This window comes from Neodiprion lecontei, chromosome 3 (genome assembly GCF_021901455.1).
Source record: "Neodiprion lecontei isolate iyNeoLeco1 chromosome 3, iyNeoLeco1.1, whole genome shotgun sequence".
In the NCBI taxonomy this organism is placed as follows: Eukaryota; Metazoa; Arthropoda; class Insecta; order Hymenoptera; family Diprionidae; genus Neodiprion; species Neodiprion lecontei.
Window position 1 is genome coordinate 20153796 of NC_060262.1, and position 19355 is coordinate 20173150.

The window sequence follows — 19355 nt, forward strand, 5'->3', positions numbered from 1 at the left end:
TTACGACAGAGACAGCGAAAGCTCCTTTGTAACAAGGACTAAAGTGAGTACGCGCGAATTATACGAGCTTGACTCTCACAAGTCAGGTATTATCGCTGTATTTTTTGAGAAAGTTACCAGTTCCTAGTTATTTTTGTGACAATACTAAAATGTTAGCAGCAATAAATTTCCACCAATGATAGGGTCTTTTTACCAAGTTCTATGACGAAGACGAAAGATACATACATTATAGTACAGAATTCTCGGCATGCTCTGTGTAACATTTGGGAATCAATCGGTCAGGTTCGAACCCTTTGCTCTCAATCAGCCACTTCATTCGTGTAACTATGCTCATTGCCTGAGAAAAATTTAAGTTTAGATAGAGTTTATGAGCAAATAACTCAATATGATTACAGAATTTGATGTTAAAACACTAAAAAGCAAAGGAACCTGACAATTGCCTATATAATATAAAAAGAAATGAACCTAGATTCTCATTGGAACTTTTACGAGGATATTCACAGCAAACACGAAGAGCCCAAAAACTGAAACAAGTGTTTCACAAATTTCGAAAATTTGAGATACCCGTTTCGTCAATGAATCTTTTTCATTTCTGGTCAGATCGTGAAATTTTATTTGAAATATCGATGGAACCTTTTCAATGAACACGAATAAAATTACCGAACTTACAAAATGATGAACATTTACGTAAGTTAGCCACCGAAAATGAACTTCAACAAAAGGGAGTCAGAGTAACTCCACACTGAATCGAATCATTCACCGAGAGGTTGTTGGGTGGCCGCGAAACGTGCCGCGATATTCTGAAAATTTTGTGTAGGAGGTTGATGGAAGGGTAGCTAATTGAACCCCTATTAATCTCGGATACATATTCTGGGAAATTGAAAGTTTCCTGGCGCCTCTAAGCAGACCTGTCGGTAATTGTGGCCGTGGTTATTCACAAATCACTGCTAATTAACAACAAACTCAGTTGCAATCTAACCACCGGACTTGTTATATTGACTTACGCAGACATCGTATCCGGTTAAGAAAATAACAATCCAGGAATGTTTCTAATCGTTGTCGATTTGAGAAGAACTCATTTGGTCAGTTTTTTTTTTGGAATTTTCTGGAATGCGTTAAGAAATAACCAGAAATACCTGGTATCTTGGACCAACAATTTTACCGTACTTTACAGATTTTTTTTACATATTTTGGAAAGAGACATCAGTTGACAAACCAGTTGAAACCATAACAGAAAATTTAAGTTCGTAATTGAGAACGTGTGATTGAATAAAACAAAAATTGCAATGCTGTTGCGGGCTGCATTGCAAATACAATTTTTATCCTTTTTAATCACTTGACTACCTGCAGTGCGTAATAATGGTGGAGATCCGTGCGCTTCAGGTCAACATGAGATAGAAATGAATTGCCTTCGGTGGCACTGAATGATCATTACAACAAATAGAAATGGTACGTTTTCATCGGCAATCCCCTGAACAATTTTTTTTATTTTTTCATGAAAGCCTCTGACGGAATTGTTTCCTGTTTTGTTTGCTCGTTTCGGAATAATAATGGTGTTTCACATGCCGATATTGCAGGTATCGTGTAATTGGAGAACGGGGAGATTTAATATAACGGAAAGAGTGTTACGAAATGAATATTATCTGTCGAGTATGCGGCACCGGCAAAGGCAAGAAATTGTCAATAACGAAAGTAATTTAAAACAGATTACACTCTGTCTAACCTCAAAGACCTACGCTGTACACCCACGCTCGTACATTTTTCACGGAAAAGTCATCCGGATTTTTCATGTTCTTCGTATATCCGATGGTATTGCATCAGTTTAATGAAAAATCAGACCACTGATCGAATAGCACGAGAATGGAAGTTTCTAAGGTAGAAATCGACAACGTTAAATTGAATCATCGGTAGGGTCAATGCTGGTTTGAGCATTGAACAGCATTGATCGTTAAGCGAATACTGTCCAATTGTTATTTCTCAAGTTGTCACGTTCAAAAGCTTGCAAAGCACTCGGAAAATTGAGGAACATGAGTGGTGAAGGCGGTTCGACTTATCCTTGTTGCTATTTAGCCGAGGCGGATCTCGTTCCGATCGCAGGCCAAATTTTCAGTCTCGCGAGCCGGCGCGTGGGACGAAGATAACGTGATATAGGAGGGCATAAAGAGCCTTAAGAATATTAAAGTGCCGGGTTGGTACCAGGATAACGGGCAGCTCTTTTCGACCATTCTCCGAAAGCCTCTGAAAAGTGGTGGGTGGGGGGGTTGTTCCGGAGACGGCCCTGAGTACGGGATGGAATTTAACTGTCCTCTCGACGCTGGACTTGAGCACCGGACTGTCCTTATCCGGTCGTAGCCATTTGGCTCGAGCAATCAACAATAACCGATTCGAGCCAAAGGCGATCAGGCGTGGAAGGAAATCATCGGAGGATCGGGATGAAAAATTTTGAAAATATACGACACGGACCCTAATACTTGTGAACGATTCACAGGGATAATGACATTATACTGGTACCTGCACGCAGAACACGATTGGCATGATAGTGATACCCAATGTCTATGAACTTGACACACCCAATCTAGGATCAATCTTTGAAGCTTTAGCCTCTCCGAATGGAATTGTTTGGGTACAATGGTTTATCACCGTAAGTTGCTAGCCTTTTGAAGTTTGACCGTGCGAAACTCTACCTGCTACGAAGTGATGCTTTTCCAAGTTACGGAGACGTAATGAAAGTTGAAGCTACGTTTTGTCGAGGGGTTCGCACAAACCGTAGTTTCAATTTCAGATCATCCGTTCAATGTTACAACGAGTTATTTCGGAAAGAATCGGAATTCGGAAAAATCTTTCACGCTCATACGATGAAGCGGTCTTTCATCCTGCGCAATACCAGAGATCATGTATAAGATCGAATATTAGTGCATTGAAAACTATACACACTATTTGCAGAATATTGAAGTAACAAGGTCAGCAAAGTTTGCAAGGTTCAAGATCCCTTAGATAACAGATTACAGGTCTAGCGAAGAGGGTTCAAAGCTGCGCGGCATACTTGAGAAGGGATATTGTTCAAAAGAGACCGAAATTCATCCATCGCGTCGCTCAAGTGTGAGAAGAAAATCGTTCAAACGCGCCAACGATATTAGATAAAAGGTGAACGAGGGACCGGCACGAGTCTGGAATTGTCCTATCAGGTGATGACTTCGAGTCTATGGAGGGTGATCTCGAGAAGAGAAGTAGGAAGAGAGGGAACGGGTGAGGGAAATATCCAGGGATGGTGGTTCGCGGCCCGAGTCGTCCCATCTGCGTTTGCTAATTACTCGGCACCGGAACATTTGCATCCCCGTTTGCGCGAGCCCAGCGTCTGGCGGCGTTAACCTTCTCATTAAACGTAATTGTTTGCAATAATTTGATGCCACCTGTCTGCCTGCCACCCTGCCGACAGTCGCCTGCACGAGCTGACACTTCGCGGGCTGTGAACTCCAACGAAATACAGACACTCAGGTGGAATCCCCGAAGGCCGGAAGACTTGTTTGCGTCTACGTCACACCAGTTTTTTTCCCCCTCACTTTTTGTTCGTCGTTGAGGAGAGTTACTTCGGAAGGGTTGAGAGAGGCGTGAAGACGCGGACCGATCGAAGTTACCTCTGCAACTTCTACCGTGAAACTCTTCCCGTATAGCATTACCACTGTGACCTCGATAGCGGCGCTTGGAGGATCCATCCGAAAGTTTTCGCCCCTACGCGACCACGGCTCAATTCCCTTAGTGCGAAAACAATCGAGAAACCTTTTTTCCCGACATCTGGCACAGCCACGATTGTCCGATCCCTCGGGATGAGGTGTCGCCTTCACCCTCCCCTGTCACCGCGTTATCCATTATTGAAAAATACTGTTTTCCTTATTTCTCTTCACCGCACGCTTATAAGCCAATGCCATTTTACCTCAGCCGATGCCACTTTGGCGTCCTATTTCATCGCATGGATGGGAAGATGATTGACAGTCTGCTACGCGTTGCTATCGACCACTGTGTTGCAGACTATTTTATAATATTCAGCAATGCCAGACAGGCTGATAGAATCAGACTCGACTTCGGGATTCCAAAACACTTTGAAACACTTTTCTACGAACTTGAGTCACTTCGAAATGTACTTTAGGTTGTACGGAATACCAAAACTGACTTGAAAAGTGTTCAAACTAATTACTACTGAGCTCTATTTTCACACGAGTTTCGGTGAATTCGAATGACCTGATAAATGATGCGCTGAATGAATTTAAATGACTTTACGACCAGAGAAGCGAATCTCAGTTAACGTCGCTTGGAGTGTCTTTGAAGGACTTTAGACGATTGGGTATGACCTGAATTAATGAGTTCACGTAACACCAAAGAGTTTTAAGTAGTGTCGCGTGAAGTCGTTATACTTTCTCCAAAGTGTATACCAAACTTCAAGTCTGTAACCAAACTATTACTAAATCTTTAAAAATTGCTCCACTCAAGTTCAACGATCATGTCACTTCGTTAATGACAAACGTAACCATTGCGCTCTCTTTCTCTTCGTGATCCTCATCCAGCGTTTCAATCAGAAACGTACCCTACATGGTCTTTACTCCCACTTTGGCCATGGGTTGAGAACGAAACGTGGCAATGACCTCCGTCGGGTTCCGAGTGGGCCAAAGTACCGCTTAAAAACTGGGTTGTGGAATATCGTAGGTGAAGGGTGTGGGTCTGGGAAGCGAGGTACATTCGTACAAGACCATCCTAAGCGGCTTATCTGGGCGTTGATGATGCACTGTATTTTCTCCTAATACCCACCCCTACGAGAGTCTCATCCCGACCGAGACACCGGAGTGTTCCGGGGTGATAGCGCACCGTCGTTCTCGACGTAGGCGTCACCCTCTACCCTTCCCCGTTCCCCACCTCGAGCTTCCGGTGCCTTTTTCTCGTCTTCGTAGACTGTTGGACAATTTCTGCGATGCGCTCATTATATGAATACCTGCCCGCTGGGTACCCGGCAACAGAAATCCGGGAAATGTTTATTAAAATGTTGAAGAGGGAGTTGCTGGCCGGCATTTCCAAGCGTCGCGACGCGGCAGCTCACTGCCAATTAGAGACTCCCGTATTACCCGTGTGCACAAAATGCGCGGCCGGAGGCCCGCTTAGTTTTTGCCAGTCGTACCGAAAACTTTATGGAAAGAAGCTCCGGAACGACCTCGTATTTTCCGAAAACGCGGCGGATGTCACTCAACCGAATTACTTATCCACTGCAGAGCTTTCACCGGCACCCTTCATCCATACGGGGAATCAGCGCCAATGCTAATTCCGTTCTTTATGCAGGCACCGGAGAGAGAGAGCTATTCATTTTCGCGATTGTGTACCGAGCGTGCATCGCATGAGGGCTGCCTAATAGATCTTTGATTAACAAATAACTGCTAATTATAACAGGGCGCTGAATCAGCTGGTTTCGATTATCGGAATGCACGGGCTCTGCAACGAGGGGTCGTCGATGCAATAACAGAACTGTGCACCGGAATCTAATTTTAACCAGTGAATAGCCATTTATCTGTCCATGCCACTGATTACCCATTCCAGTCACGCGCTATTGGCTGTTGCCGGAATTGCTATACGCGTCGGGTTTGCAACAATGTCAATACCTAATCAATGCAAATGCGGGATTGGCGCTTTTGACGCTGAGCCTACGGCTTCCCTTTGTTACGCGCCTGGGGGACCACGTTGACCGCCTGATATATCCCTACGGGAGCAGGAATCACCCAGACCAAGTTCTCTACTCCTGTTTTGTCTCATCGGACATGATTACTTTCCACCCGGAGGTGTGCCTGTCGATTGGCAAGTCTATTTCGATCATTCCTCGTACACTCACCAAGGAGAAATTCTACTTCGAGTGTGAATTCGTTTATGGTGCACACTGTAGTAAAGTTTTTCAAAACCGTACAGTCTTCGGCCACTCACGTCCTTACAGAAAACCCACTTGAACAGTCACTCAGAAATCCACGTACAATTATAAGCACTTTGGAATGGTTGATTTCTTTTGGAAATTTTGGAGAGAGTTTGATCCTGATTAGAAATGCAACTGACACATCCACTGACCCCAGTTATTTCCGTCGCTGTGCAAGTGTTGCGTTAAAAAATTAGAGCTGTATAATTTGATCAAAATCGCTGCATCGCTGCATCAATCAATGCCTCGGCGCAATGGGTAAATTTATACAACGGCAGCAAACCGCGTGCATGATTCTGGTTCAGCAGTTGTCGGGATGAAATTTTTCAACTTGTTTACCGTCGCCTTTCCATTTGATTGCTTCATTATTTTCGTTCGCATGTGGACGGATAAAATTTTTAGTCAGATATAAACGGGACGACGGCCATGCAAGCTCATCGAGACCAAGTCCTCGTGAACATAGGGAACGCGGCTGGTGTGTACCTCGGTATTTAATGCACGCGGTCTGCGAAACGATAATAGATCACACCTGGAATTTTAGCTCGCGTGCAGTCTGCTCACGGTTATAGTTTACATGCGGATTTGAGGGCGCAAAATTTTGTCTAACAAACTTGTGATCTATGGATCAGCCGGCTTAGCCGAACCAACGCCATGAAGATAACCCGGAGTACACGAATGCTTGCTTCTCGTGCGGTGATTAATATTCAAGCTATTTTCATAGTTTTAGAAACTCCAAGAAGGTCTTAAAAAAACTTCAATCCATGTTTACGGCACAAATGACATTTTTTAATTAAACGTACGTTTCGACTTGACTTTAGGGAAATTTTTAACTGCGAGCTTTTTGTTCGATTGATGTTTGGACTCAAAACTCATTTCGCAATTGAGCATAAAACTTACTACACAGATTTCGAGAAAATTCATTACTATTTGATTAATATTTGTTTATATTTTCTTAGACTACTTTCATTGATTGGTGAAAACTTTGTTCAACCTTTACCGTAATTTCAAGAATCACAAGTGAGTCAAATTATTTGAAAAAATAAAAGTCGTTCGAATTTCTACGCAAGAAGAAAATAGAAATAAATAATAGAAATAGACTTCATTACCGTAATATTTACAAATTTCTTTGAAGCGTGGCAACTGTTGAATGAAATTCAATTAGGAAAGTACTCACTAGTTTATCCACGATGTAATAATCGATACAGCTACTGATGCACGTCGTTCGATCCAAATGCTGACGGCAGCCTTGAGTATCCGTAATTCTGAAAGATTGAAGAATGAATAAAAAATTAGAACACATATTCCAGCAATTATGACCGTGTGTAGCTGTATCCTATAATTAGATACATATCGGCGAATGTAATTATATTTTACACGAAAGCATGGCTGCCTCGTTGTGTTCCTGATGAGCCTGCGTGCACGTGCGTTCCTTTTTACTGTTTGAAAAAGGACTAAAACATGAAATAAAAAATAAACCACTCCACGATCGATTCAGCGATGTCCCGCAAGCGATCCGCGGCTACCTGCATATTTTATAATCTAGTTTATGCACGGCGCCACAGCTAACGGTTGTAAATTACAGCCCATGCATCCATACGGATATGAAGGTATTAAGTACAATTTGAGCCAGCCTTTATCCAGTCATGATAATGTCTATTTTTGTAATTTCAGTCTCTCTCCCCTCGCTCATAAACTCCCTATGAATAATAAATAAGCGCAGTTCCGCTTCACACGTGTAATTTTTCTTCATCAATCCCGTGTATGAATGAAATTATTTCAAAGCGCAAAAAGAAAATTGTACTTTCTAAATTGCGCGTATAATAGTTTCAGCTATAAATCGAGCGTTTGACCTGTTCATATAAGCGAGCCCAAAAAAAGCAAGATGATCCATTTCGTGTTATCCAAACATTCGCTCTGTTGCTGTGAGTTTCGTTGCACAATTTAAAGTGTTTGAACTTATTCGAACTTGGAGTAGCCACAAAAACCGTTGGAAATATATTTGGTGTCCGTCTTTGGTCGATCCATTTTGCGATCCCAGTTCATCCGCATTGTGGGTGAAAAAAAAAATAGAGCAAGGTGATGAGAGAATTAAAAAACCAAATAGATGCAATTGAATACGTGTACGCATACTGCATGTATGGGGCATTCCACGTTAAATGAACAACCTATGTACCTCACCACCTTCGATTTGCATCACTTTTTAGTGTGATGTTCTTACCAACCCAAAAAAGCATCAGGAAAGAAATAAGAAATCGCAAAATCAATTCCGAAATCACCATTTTCCAAATTTTGAAATAATTCAAACTGATTTTATAGTTTAAATTGTGGCTTTTGAGCCAGGGTTGTACAATTCTTAATAGAAAATGATACGTTAACCATTAAGTTTAAATTTTTAATGGAACCGCCAATGCATTGAAAAAATTTAATGCATAATTCAAATCTCTGTTTTGAACACCACGTGATAATGGGATCTCAATACTTCCTATTTCTTTCGCATATTTTTGTTTTTCCATATCGTATTTGTATTTTTTTATACATGCCTCGATCCAAATAGATTTTCAGAATCACGTTATTTTTATGATTCCGTTATCTACTTAGATCGCGGAATATAATAAAAACAAAAAAGACTCCAATTCCGGCACAAAAAAACTGATTGAAATCGAAAGGGGTGAGGTACATGGACTTATTGACATGAAATACACCATTTGTATATATATGGGGTATTCCAAGACAGCTCGATCTCAATTCTACGTTGATTCTCAGATTAGCTTTATAATTTTTCGTATGAAATTGCATGACAAAAAACGCAATCGCAATTTTTGTCAGAATTTTTCGACCCAGCGTATCTGGATTACGATTTAAATACTTGAAACAAAAACACCCGCTTTCTAAGATCTAAAAAAATTCAGAAAAATCTTATGAAACATAAGAAAACTTTTTACACTTATTAGAAGATGAAGATTTTATAACTTCTAAAGATAAATAAGAAAAATGAAAAATTATTATTAATCGATTGCATTTTTGACATAAAAAAAAACATGTACACAAAACGTGCATTCTTAATAATAATAATAATAATACTTTTTTTATTTTTCTCATGTATCCTTTGAAGTTATAAAATCTGCATCTTCTAATGGGTGGGAAATTTTTTTTTTATTTTTCACAAGTTTTCCCTGAATTTTTTCAGATTTCACAAAGTGTAGGTTTTTGTTTCAAGTTTTTAAACCATACTTCAGATACGTTGGGTCAAAAAATACTTAAAAAATTGCAACTTCGTTGTTCGTCATGTACTTTCGTACAAAAAATTATAAATCCAATCTGATACACCGAGATAGAATCTCGATCGAGATGTCATGGAATACCCCATATATAGGTATATACATTTAACATCAGGATTAAAGAGTACACGAAGCGGCGTACATATATGCGTACCCATGGCTGTATAACATGCATAGACACAGACGCGACGAGGGGAATATTTTCGGGGTGGTTTGATGAGGGTTGAGATATTCTGGAAGAATGAAACGGCGAGATTACACGACGATGCAGAAGAAATGTTTTTTAGGTAAATTCGGCTACACCATCGTGCAGCAAACGGAGGATTACGTCGTCGAGACGCGGATCGTCAGGCCCACGTAGGCTCTGCTCCTGGAATATCGAGGCCGCGTATATACTTCCAAGAGTTTCATTCGGCCTCAAAGGAGCACCGAAGGGGGTGAAGGAAAAGAGCGAAGGAAAGGGAGGGGAGGGGAGGGGAGGGGGGGGGGGGGGGAGAGGTTTTAGATAACAGAGAGGGAAAAGAGATGAAGGAAATCGGAAGGAGGGGGAAAGAAAAACTGAGGAGGGCAAGGCCGAGGCGCGGAGTGAAGCTTGTCGAATTTGTGCGGGGAAATCAGTCTGGAGAAATGCCAAAACAATTTGGCGCCGCTCCGTCAATGCTGCCGATGGATTGCTCGCCGACGAACCGAAAATACGGGGGAAGATACCAACGATTTGTTTATGGCATCGCACACTCACTCCTGCCGATCATTGCCTCGGGCTTGATTGACCTTGCTTTCACGTTTCAAAGAATTCACAATCTCAACCAATTGTGGGTGCACTGTTTTTGGGTAACTTCTTTTGCATTTGGAGGAAAATGTTAATGGTGACACCATTTTTTTTTTTTTTTTTTTGCATGGAATTATATAAATTTCAATTTCTCTGTTCGACGCTGAATTCAATGAAAAACGAGACGATGCCGGTTCGGATTTTTTGACTCGGGCTATTGAAATAACAGTTCTTTCGAACTAACCGTGAGTCGAGGCATGAAATCAAATTTTATTCTCGGGTAAAATCGTTTTGAAGATTGTCCCTCAGAAAACCCTGGCTTAGGCCTGCAATAGTCAGGATTTTTCTTTTGCATGAAGAAATCCATGAAAAAGTTAGGAAATTTCTACGAACGAACTATAGTTCCACTCCTACGTCGTTGCAAATATTATAGACCCGGTGAAATACTTCGCATATAAGTACGTGCGGTGCAATATGCGTGATTCAGTTTTGATTGACGATTTATTATTAGATATGAGAAAATTAGTAGAAACAAATTTCAACGATAAAATTATTCCTAATGAACAAAGACAAGGGGCACCTAGAAAATTACAATTTTGGATCTGGGAAGTTTGGAGAAGTCTTGAAGTCTTACAATCCAAACTTAATGGCAAGTCTGCGTTGTTTAAGGGATAGAAGTCGTGTTAAAGACGAATTTCCAGTAACATAAAAAATCAATTGCGTAGGCATCAATCGAAACAGAGCGTCTTCGAATACAGCAAATTCAGTTTTCGAAAAAAGCTTTTTCGAAACCAGGAAAATGTCTCGAAGAAAACGAACTATTAAGTAAACCGATGTATCGTGGGAACTGCATGATTACCATAGATTGCTGATATCAATTTTTTGATAGAACACACTAAGTTCTTGAAAGCTTTATGAAAATTCAAAGTTGATGTTTATTGTTTTAACATCATAGACTACACTTGACACGATTCGTTCATTCATACCCAGCCTAATCTAACCTAACCTGAGCTGACCAGTGTTACAAGATTAGGAAAAGTCCTCTTGAATTTAAGAATATTTGGAAGCTTCCGGAAAAAAAAATAGATGGAAAAAAGTTCTGGCAGTTTTTTCGGGACCAATTTGAGGAATTGTCACATTTACGCTTTGCTCTTCAATTTTTCAGTTTTTACTGGCCTTGTTTGTTATTTTCTATGCAATAAGTACGGTGAGCTAAAGGCGACCACTTGAGTTGGTATGAGATTCTATCGGTAAATTAAATGCCAGAATTGCCGGTAGGTTGAAGCATTCTGGATATAGAAACAGCTTGTTCTAAAAAGTAGACTGTATTGCTACATGTCAACCATATACGTGACATTGTACAAACTTGATTCAATCTTGCTTCGTCGTTTAAAAATTTTCTAACTAAATTCAGGAGGATTTTCTTTCTGGCTTAGGAGAATCTCAAAATTATCCTAGATTTGTCCGTCAGCCTTCTGGCAACACTGAAGCCAACTATATTCTATAATAATTAGTTCCTACGACATATTGATTTCCTTAAGCATCGATTTGGCTATTTTCACGACTTTCCGGACTTCTGGTATAAAATTACGGCGTCCTTACCAGCCGCCAGTGTGAAAATCGTGGCGTTTAGCAAAGTCGGCGATACGACGACGGTCGAAGTTGAGCTGCAAACAGCACAAATCGGTTGTTATAAGGGTCACCTGACGCGAGTATAACCAGAGAAGGGTACCGACCCGGTATAAATTCATTCAAATAGGTGATCGCACTTCCGATGGGCACGTATTGTGAAGTTGACTTTGGCGGAACAGGTTCGCCCCGTGTTTGCTTGATGAAATATTCATCCCCGATCCAACCGGGCTTCGAAGCCGCTCGCTCGGGGCGCGAAACGGGAAAGAGAGAGGCGAGAAGAGGAGTTTGTATAATCACGGTTGGCCCGGCGCAGCTTCGTATATTTCCTAATCTCGGGCGACGCGGCTTTGAACGATTCGCTGGCCTGCAGACTCAGGGCTTGGGATAGTACCTACGTAACGCATGTGTGCCCAGCCACATTTTACACGGCCTTCAAGCATGGGAAACGCGGGGCGCAAACATTTGCCGAAGCCTTTTTCGGACCCCTGCAAAGCTTCGCCGTCTTACCCGTCAAGACAGCGATCGAAGCGTCGGTGTGTAAGGGGAATTTCAATCAGGCGAATCCCTCGTGGCCATTCGTCACGGCTTATACATTTCGCATGGGATTCCAGTTTCCCGAGCTACTTCAAGCTGCGGCACGAAAAGTCTTCCGGAGCTTTTTTCCATGTCATTTATACCACATCGATACACTTTTTTTCGTTTATGATTTCTTAATCTGTGTGTGTGTGTGTGTGCGTGTGTGTGTGAACACAATGTTTCCTTTCGTGACACTGTCGTCACACCTCAAAATCTGTTTTCCAGCCTGATGGATCGTCTCAACTGAGGAGATATTTTTTGTGCATTAATAACCGGCTATCCGTGCGACATCGATCACTCGAATGGTCCGATTAGAGTGATGTCGATGCGAGCATGATACGAGCTTCTGGCTATTACGTAAAGGCAAGTTCGAGCTTCGTCGTTTAGCTGGATTTCACTGTTTCAAGAACTAATGGTCGAGGGAATATTTCAACTAAAAATTTGACAGTTGATAAATTCTCGTGGCGAGTCAAAATGTTTGACTACCGACCATGATTACAATTGTTGAAAGCCAGATTAGCAGTCACTTAAATTAACCATTTTCAGTCGAAAGCTTTGGATTATTATTTTTTTTTTTTTGGTTGAAACGAGGTCCGAAGATTGGTTTTAGCGGTACAAAAAAATCTTTCAGAGATATATGATTTTGAGCTCAAGACTGTGCGAGTCTTTCTCATATGATTAATTTGTAAAAAAAAATATACAGATGCAGCGACTAAAGCAGCAGATTTTACTTCAAACTGGACGAAAATAGGGATATTGCAGGTTTTTCGGTAAAATATACTTCGTAAAATGCAGGATTTACTCTAAAACAGTAAAAACCACTGTGTGCAGACTAAAGTCTGCTACATTAAAATGGTAAAAAACATATTCCACTGGGATATTTTTTACCAAGAACCTGCATGTGTCCCTCTTTTTTTGCGGGTTTGAGTAAAATCCTCTTTTCTATTATCTTCGCGTACGCATTCCAGTTTCTTCGCGGAATTTTTCAAAATAATCATGCAGTTTTAACATCGTTACAAAGGGTGAAATCCCCCGTCTTACCCCCCTTTCTAATGATCTAGAAGTCACCATAAATAAAAGATATACAAGAGTTCTCATATATTATGAAATGAATAAGGTCGCTGCGTCAACCAACATTATTGTAAAAACAGTCTTGTTACCGACTTTAAACCGTAGACACGCATTTTTTCCATTAAAAGCATTTTCCTTCAAACATTTAATTTCGCTACCTGATAAGTCTCTCAATAAACTCGCGAACCCGATTATTATATTCTGTAACGCCCACTCCGTTACGATACAAATGATAGCGTATTTATTGTAATCAACCTCGAAAAATCGGTTTCAGTTCGTCATTTGAAACAACAGTTACAAAGAATCCAAATTCTGCTATTACATGATTGCTTGTCTGCAAAGAAACTGAAATAAGTATATTTTTTCAACGAATCATTAAAACACTAAAAAGTCACAGCCTGTCAGTCATCTCTTAAGCCGGTCTCAGACACGTCGTTAGTATTGTCGAGTTTCGACATTCGGCCTTTTTCTGATCGCTGTTGGTAAATTGTCGCGAATCAAATGAAAATTTAACTCGTTGTCGTACTCGTGGATTAACTGCCAGACTACTCGGTAATCCTCGCCATCCTTTGCGTATGCTTGGGAGCAGGACAGTCGAAAACGAGCGAATAATTACGAGGCTACCCAAGTCCAAGTACACACAAGTATCCACGAGTGGTGTGGGAAGTTAGACTTGACATCAGCTATACGCGTGAATAATTGCACTTGCGGATACTCGGAATGTGTCTGGGACCGGCTTTAGACTTGATCTAGAATCCTACATTTCCCGAAAGATTTTTCGTACAACAGAAACCAATGTTCACATCTTGTCACGGCCGATAAAAAATGTATACCGGGACAATCTCTTGAAACTTGAAATCAACTGCGCATGTGCCAAATAATTCGATCTCATTGGTCGGCGAAATCTTCCCGCAGCGATAGTTTCGTCTGCGATGCAGGCGGGCCAACGTACGCAAAATGTGTACGTTTGAATTTTCAAAGAGCATAAGCGTTAAATTACGACCGTTTTTTGAAGAATCGACTTTCCGATCCAATAACAAATGCTTTCCAAACCTTTCCGAGTCACTGCCTCAATTATTTGAGATTCTAACCTCGAAAATTCGTATCAACTGCATCGCCGCCAGAAACAGTTTGACGGCTGAAAACTCGGGATGGCCAGCCTGGGCGAATAGCCGATAAAACTCGCGCAAGCGCAGTTGATTTTCAAGTTTCAAAAGACTGTCCCGGTACACACAACGTGTGTTGCCCTATTTTGAAACAGTCTACTACGTCGTACGTTATACTGTTCAAATTTCGCCAGTTTTGCAAAATAGTTTTTCGCATCCACGGGTAATTCCTTACTCAATCGTTCAATATCGATTACATTCAAGCGAGTAACAGTCACGTCGTAGAAACTGTCGAACCACTTGTTTCCTAATAACTTGAAGTAGAAAATTGCAGCTCGATGCCAAACTTTCAGAGCTTCAAAACTGCGCCCCACAGAAGCAACGAAAGTTTCGTAACGAGGGTTGGGGTGAGTAGGCGCAAACGAGAGGAGACTGGTTATTCCACACGCCACGTCGATCCGCCGTCGTGTAGCACATTTCTCCTCCTCTTTATAAGGTTGAATCAATTTTTAACGCCCGTGGTAAAATATAACGTTTGCAACGAAAAATCTACTCGTATCAGCCGTTGTCCTGAATCAATTGAATCGCGATTAACCTTTCGCCTGTGTTTTATTAGTTCAGGGCAAATAAACACCACCCTTGATAGTTATGATAACCAATTATTCATCCCTTGAAGCATGAAAAATAATCATTTATCATTTTGCTCTCTTCGATTTTTCCAAATTCGTAACACAAGTTCCTTCACTTCAACAACAAGATCCTTTACGAATAAATTACCAAGCCTTGGATTGGTGACTATCATTTTCGAAGCACGTTTCCGACTGTACCAATTTCCGAAAATTCCTTTCTTCGAAGGGATGACAATTAAGTGTGGAAAAGTATTCGATATTTCTAAAATAAAAATACGGAGGTGCCAGTCGATGCAGATAAGATTGCTGGGTATTAGTTTTAGGGTTAGTTTCTATCTCTCTGCTTTTGATCCAGACGGTACAGCTCGTTTATACCTAATCCCGCAACGTGAAAATTTCCGAACGTCACCAAGCTGCTGTCCATTCCGAAAGGTAAGCACGTAAATCGCGTCATCAATGTCCCCGTATCTTTGTAAAGAGAATGAAAAGCACGGCAAATTACACTTCAACGCCAAACTACGTATCACCCTGACGTTATACGTACACGGCGATGATATGAACCGTTTCCACGGTCAAGAGAGTCTAGAGAGAGGTCACAGAGCTCTGTAACTGTAGGGTAAAAAGCGTGTCACACTGGAAAGGGGCGGAAAACGACAAGGCGACAGCAACGGAGTCCTGGATGAAACTTAATCAACGTCACGTACGTTTTAGCCAACTTTTGCGCAAGCTCACCAACGCCGTCGAGGAAAGCTTTTGACACGAGGCGCGTCCTATGGCGAGGCATTCCTCCAGTCTGTAACAACCGAAACGAGGGAGTCAGCGAGCGAGTGAGGGGAAAAACGGTGGAGGAGAAGAGGAAAACTAGAGAGAAACAGAAGGAAAGTTCGTATCGCGTTTTACGAAGTTGACACCTCGTAACTCGAGTCAAACCTCCCGGGTTTCGTTACCGTAAAAAGTCTAGCCCGAGCTTTTGTCTTCATTTCGAACAGGGAATTTCGGAATTTTACGGCGACGTGGATCCAAGGCAGGTAAAACTGCGAATCAGGGTGTTACAAAGGTCGAACTAATCGTAATAGAAATCCAAAAATCTTGACGCATATTTTTTTCAGCCTCTGAAAATACTTTCAGATTTTGTATCGATAAGTTGAGATTAGCTTCGTTTCGAGATTTACTTAATACACCTCGCGATAATCGTAAATTCTAACGAAAAGGGTCGAGTACGAAAATGGGTCGACTAAAAAAATTAATACCGTAACAGTAGTTTGTAAATAACTTAAGGAATATTGAACCCGGTTCTTTTTAAGTGTAAAAATGCAATGAAAACAAGATTATTACGAATATTCTATTGTCGATCGTGTATGTTTTATCACAAAATTTTGCAATCATTTGCGCTGTTTCATTCTTGAAACTAGTATAGAAATGTAATTCTATAAACAGTTACACGGGTCGAACGAATCTTGCGGTAATTCAAAATCAGTACAATTACAAAATATCCCTGAGTCTTTAAATTGTAAGAGAAATTGAAATTGTGTCGGACAATTTGATTGGATAATATATTTGAGATACGACGAGCAAATTAAAAACAAGAACTGTACGAAGGTTCAGAGAAACTGTAAATTTTCCTGTCGTATTCAAACCCGTCTTTACAAGCCATTAAAAAAAAAAGTATTTTAGCACAATTTTTTCACTAATATTCACAAATAGTAAATAATATTAATCCAAATATTCAATTTAAATCACTACTGAATATATTTTATTGCCACATATATAATTCGCACTTGTATGAAAATAAAACACGTGTTGTGACTGTAAAAACTAAAACCATGTGGATAAATATTATAAATAAATATGAAAACAGTGATCAGAAGCGATAAGCGTACCAACATTAGCTTTTTTTCGAGACTTAATGAATTCGGTTGAGTGGGCAACTTCATCCTTTTAATTTTGTGTTACAGTGATGCGCGCGCATCTTGAAATTTCACTCTCATCAGTTTTTCATAACGCGCCTAAAGAAGTATAACTTCAAAAAAAAACCGCACTCTTCACAGCAGAGTCGAAGATTTGGTCAAAACCAATGCAACGCCAAAAGAGCAAGGTTTAGAAATCTGACATTGAGGAAAAAACCACTGATTGATTTCCGAGCTGACGATGATGTAAGCTGAAAAATGGTAAGCCTGCAAACATTCCGTGTATCATGTTACATCAAAACGCGTCTGCGGCTTGCAGGGAGAGACGAAAAGAAGGAGAATGCGGGTGTCTTGGCGATAGGTGGACACGTGAAACGGATATCGCGTGGCTCGGGGAGTATACGGCATAGGTGTGGGTGAGGCTAGCAGCGGGAACAAGGAGCACTTGGGACTGATTTGGCGAACTGCCCAACGTCCAAGCAACCCGACGCTAGGCGACGCGACGCCCCGTCGTTCGTTGTGTAAAAACCCGTTGCGATCCGACCCGCATTCCACGTCGCATGCCCGCAATCCTCTTCGTGTTCAACGAGACTTACCGTGGCAATGTTCTTTTTCACCCTCGTCCCTCCGCGCCTTAGTTTTTCTTTTTACATGTTATTCCGTTCCCTGCTTGCGACCCCCGGCCGTCGAGGAGTTTACGACTGCAGGGTGTCCGTTAATTTAGTTACTTTTTTCATGATGCGCCAGTTGAATTTCCTAACTGTTTCCCGTCTTCGCGTCGCCAGATGTAAAATCGGCAAGGAACGTGATGGAATTTTTATATCATTTTTTTTTTTTTTTGCTTCGTATTTAAACAAGTAATAAGTAATTCAAATGTATTTTATTTCATCGAATTTTATCATGCTTTAATTGACTTGGTCGAAATATTTCTCCCAATGATAGTGAAATAACAAATTGTCTTTTTCAATGCAGAAAATTTTAACTGACAGAAAGAAACGAGTCCATTCCGGATTGTCGATGAAATATATTTTATGAAGCAATTTCGTAAGTTTAATGGAACTTGAAGCAACTTCATTTTAATATGAAGCTTAATATAAAGCGATGTGAATATTCTACGAGTTTGAATATATTATAAGGTAAGATCGACTAAATATTTTGTTGGTAGTCTGGAACGGATTCGTGTTATTAAATCAAATCGTATGACGTTGATTCAATTAAGCCATTTTTAGTTTCATAGTTACAAGTGAATTGTATTTCTTCGGTCAAACAGAGTGTATTTGAAAGTAGGCCACTTCGTTAAATCAAATAAATGCAGGTCAAATGAGGATTTTTCAATTTTTTACTCAATGTGGGAGCCAGGTTCGTGAATCTGAAAGTGAATCTGACGAATTTCAGATCCACATCATGGATAAATCGAAATCTCACCGATACGTGCCACAAATATCAACCATTTTCGTAAAAATTATCGTCATGCAGTATTTTTTCTATGATTTCAAATTTGACTCTCAGCATATTTTTCTGATTTCGTATTATGTTGAATAAATTCATATTCTACCTACGAATAATTGGGAAATTTTTATTTTATTCCGCGCACGGCTGAAAAAGAGTAGAAAATTTTTTAATCTCAGAATCGAAAACCGGTTTGAAATAGGTATGTAATTTCGTACACCAAAATGGCATAAATCTTGATTGAATTATCCTGTAGGTACGTATGAATTAAGACGAGCTTTAAAACGAATGAGGGAAATAAATTTCTGCCCTTGGCTCACTTAACCAACGATATTACGTACACATGTATGATGTATATAAAACCTACACCTGCTTCGTTGTAACAGTAAGGAACGTCAACGTTCATCAGTCATTTTATCTCCTCCCCGCAGTTTAACTCAATTAATTGCCGTTCACTTGACGGTTAATTTAACAACAAGCTTAGCTTTGTGAACAATTCCTCGCAGATACGCAGCTTACCGAATTTCGGTGAATAAATTTTCACGTTCTCTCCCCCTTCAGTTTCCTCCCTTATTCTCTGTCTGTGTCTGTCTTTTCACCCCTCTTTCTCAGCAGACAGTCGGTAAAATACAAAGATATTGTCGAATTCCGATTGTATAATCCGAGTGTAATATAAGGTAGATGCGACCGCGAGAATCGAGTGATGTGAAGAAATAACAATAGCGGCAATATATTGCAGGAGGAAAAATATCAAGGTGTAAAAATAGGAGAATAAAGTGTTCGTTCTTCTTATCTTTCCTCTCCTTTTTACTCCGCATCAAGGCGAATATGAGAGCCTGGAGAGCGATTCGCGCGATAACGGAATCATTTAATGTCAAGTGTAGCGTGCGGTGTGACGCGAATACACGCTGATAAAAGCTAAACCCGTACGAACACCCTGCAGCCAGTCAGCTTGCACACGCAAACAGACAAGCTTCACTTGGGGAATGGAATAAAT

At 40.7% G+C, this 19355-nt stretch overlaps 1 protein-coding gene across 1 annotated transcript in view; it reads right to left on the reverse strand.

The window, feature by feature from the left end:
* The window catches only part of LOC107223203 (limbic system-associated membrane protein), a 216212-nt gene that overhangs the window by 144865 nt on the left and 51992 nt on the right, over positions 1-19355 (reverse strand). The window contains exon 2 of the mRNA XM_046734358.1: positions 7116-7203. The gene's annotated coding sequence lies outside the window, so the exon portion shown is untranslated. The remainder of the gene's footprint in view (positions 1-7115; positions 7204-19355) is intronic.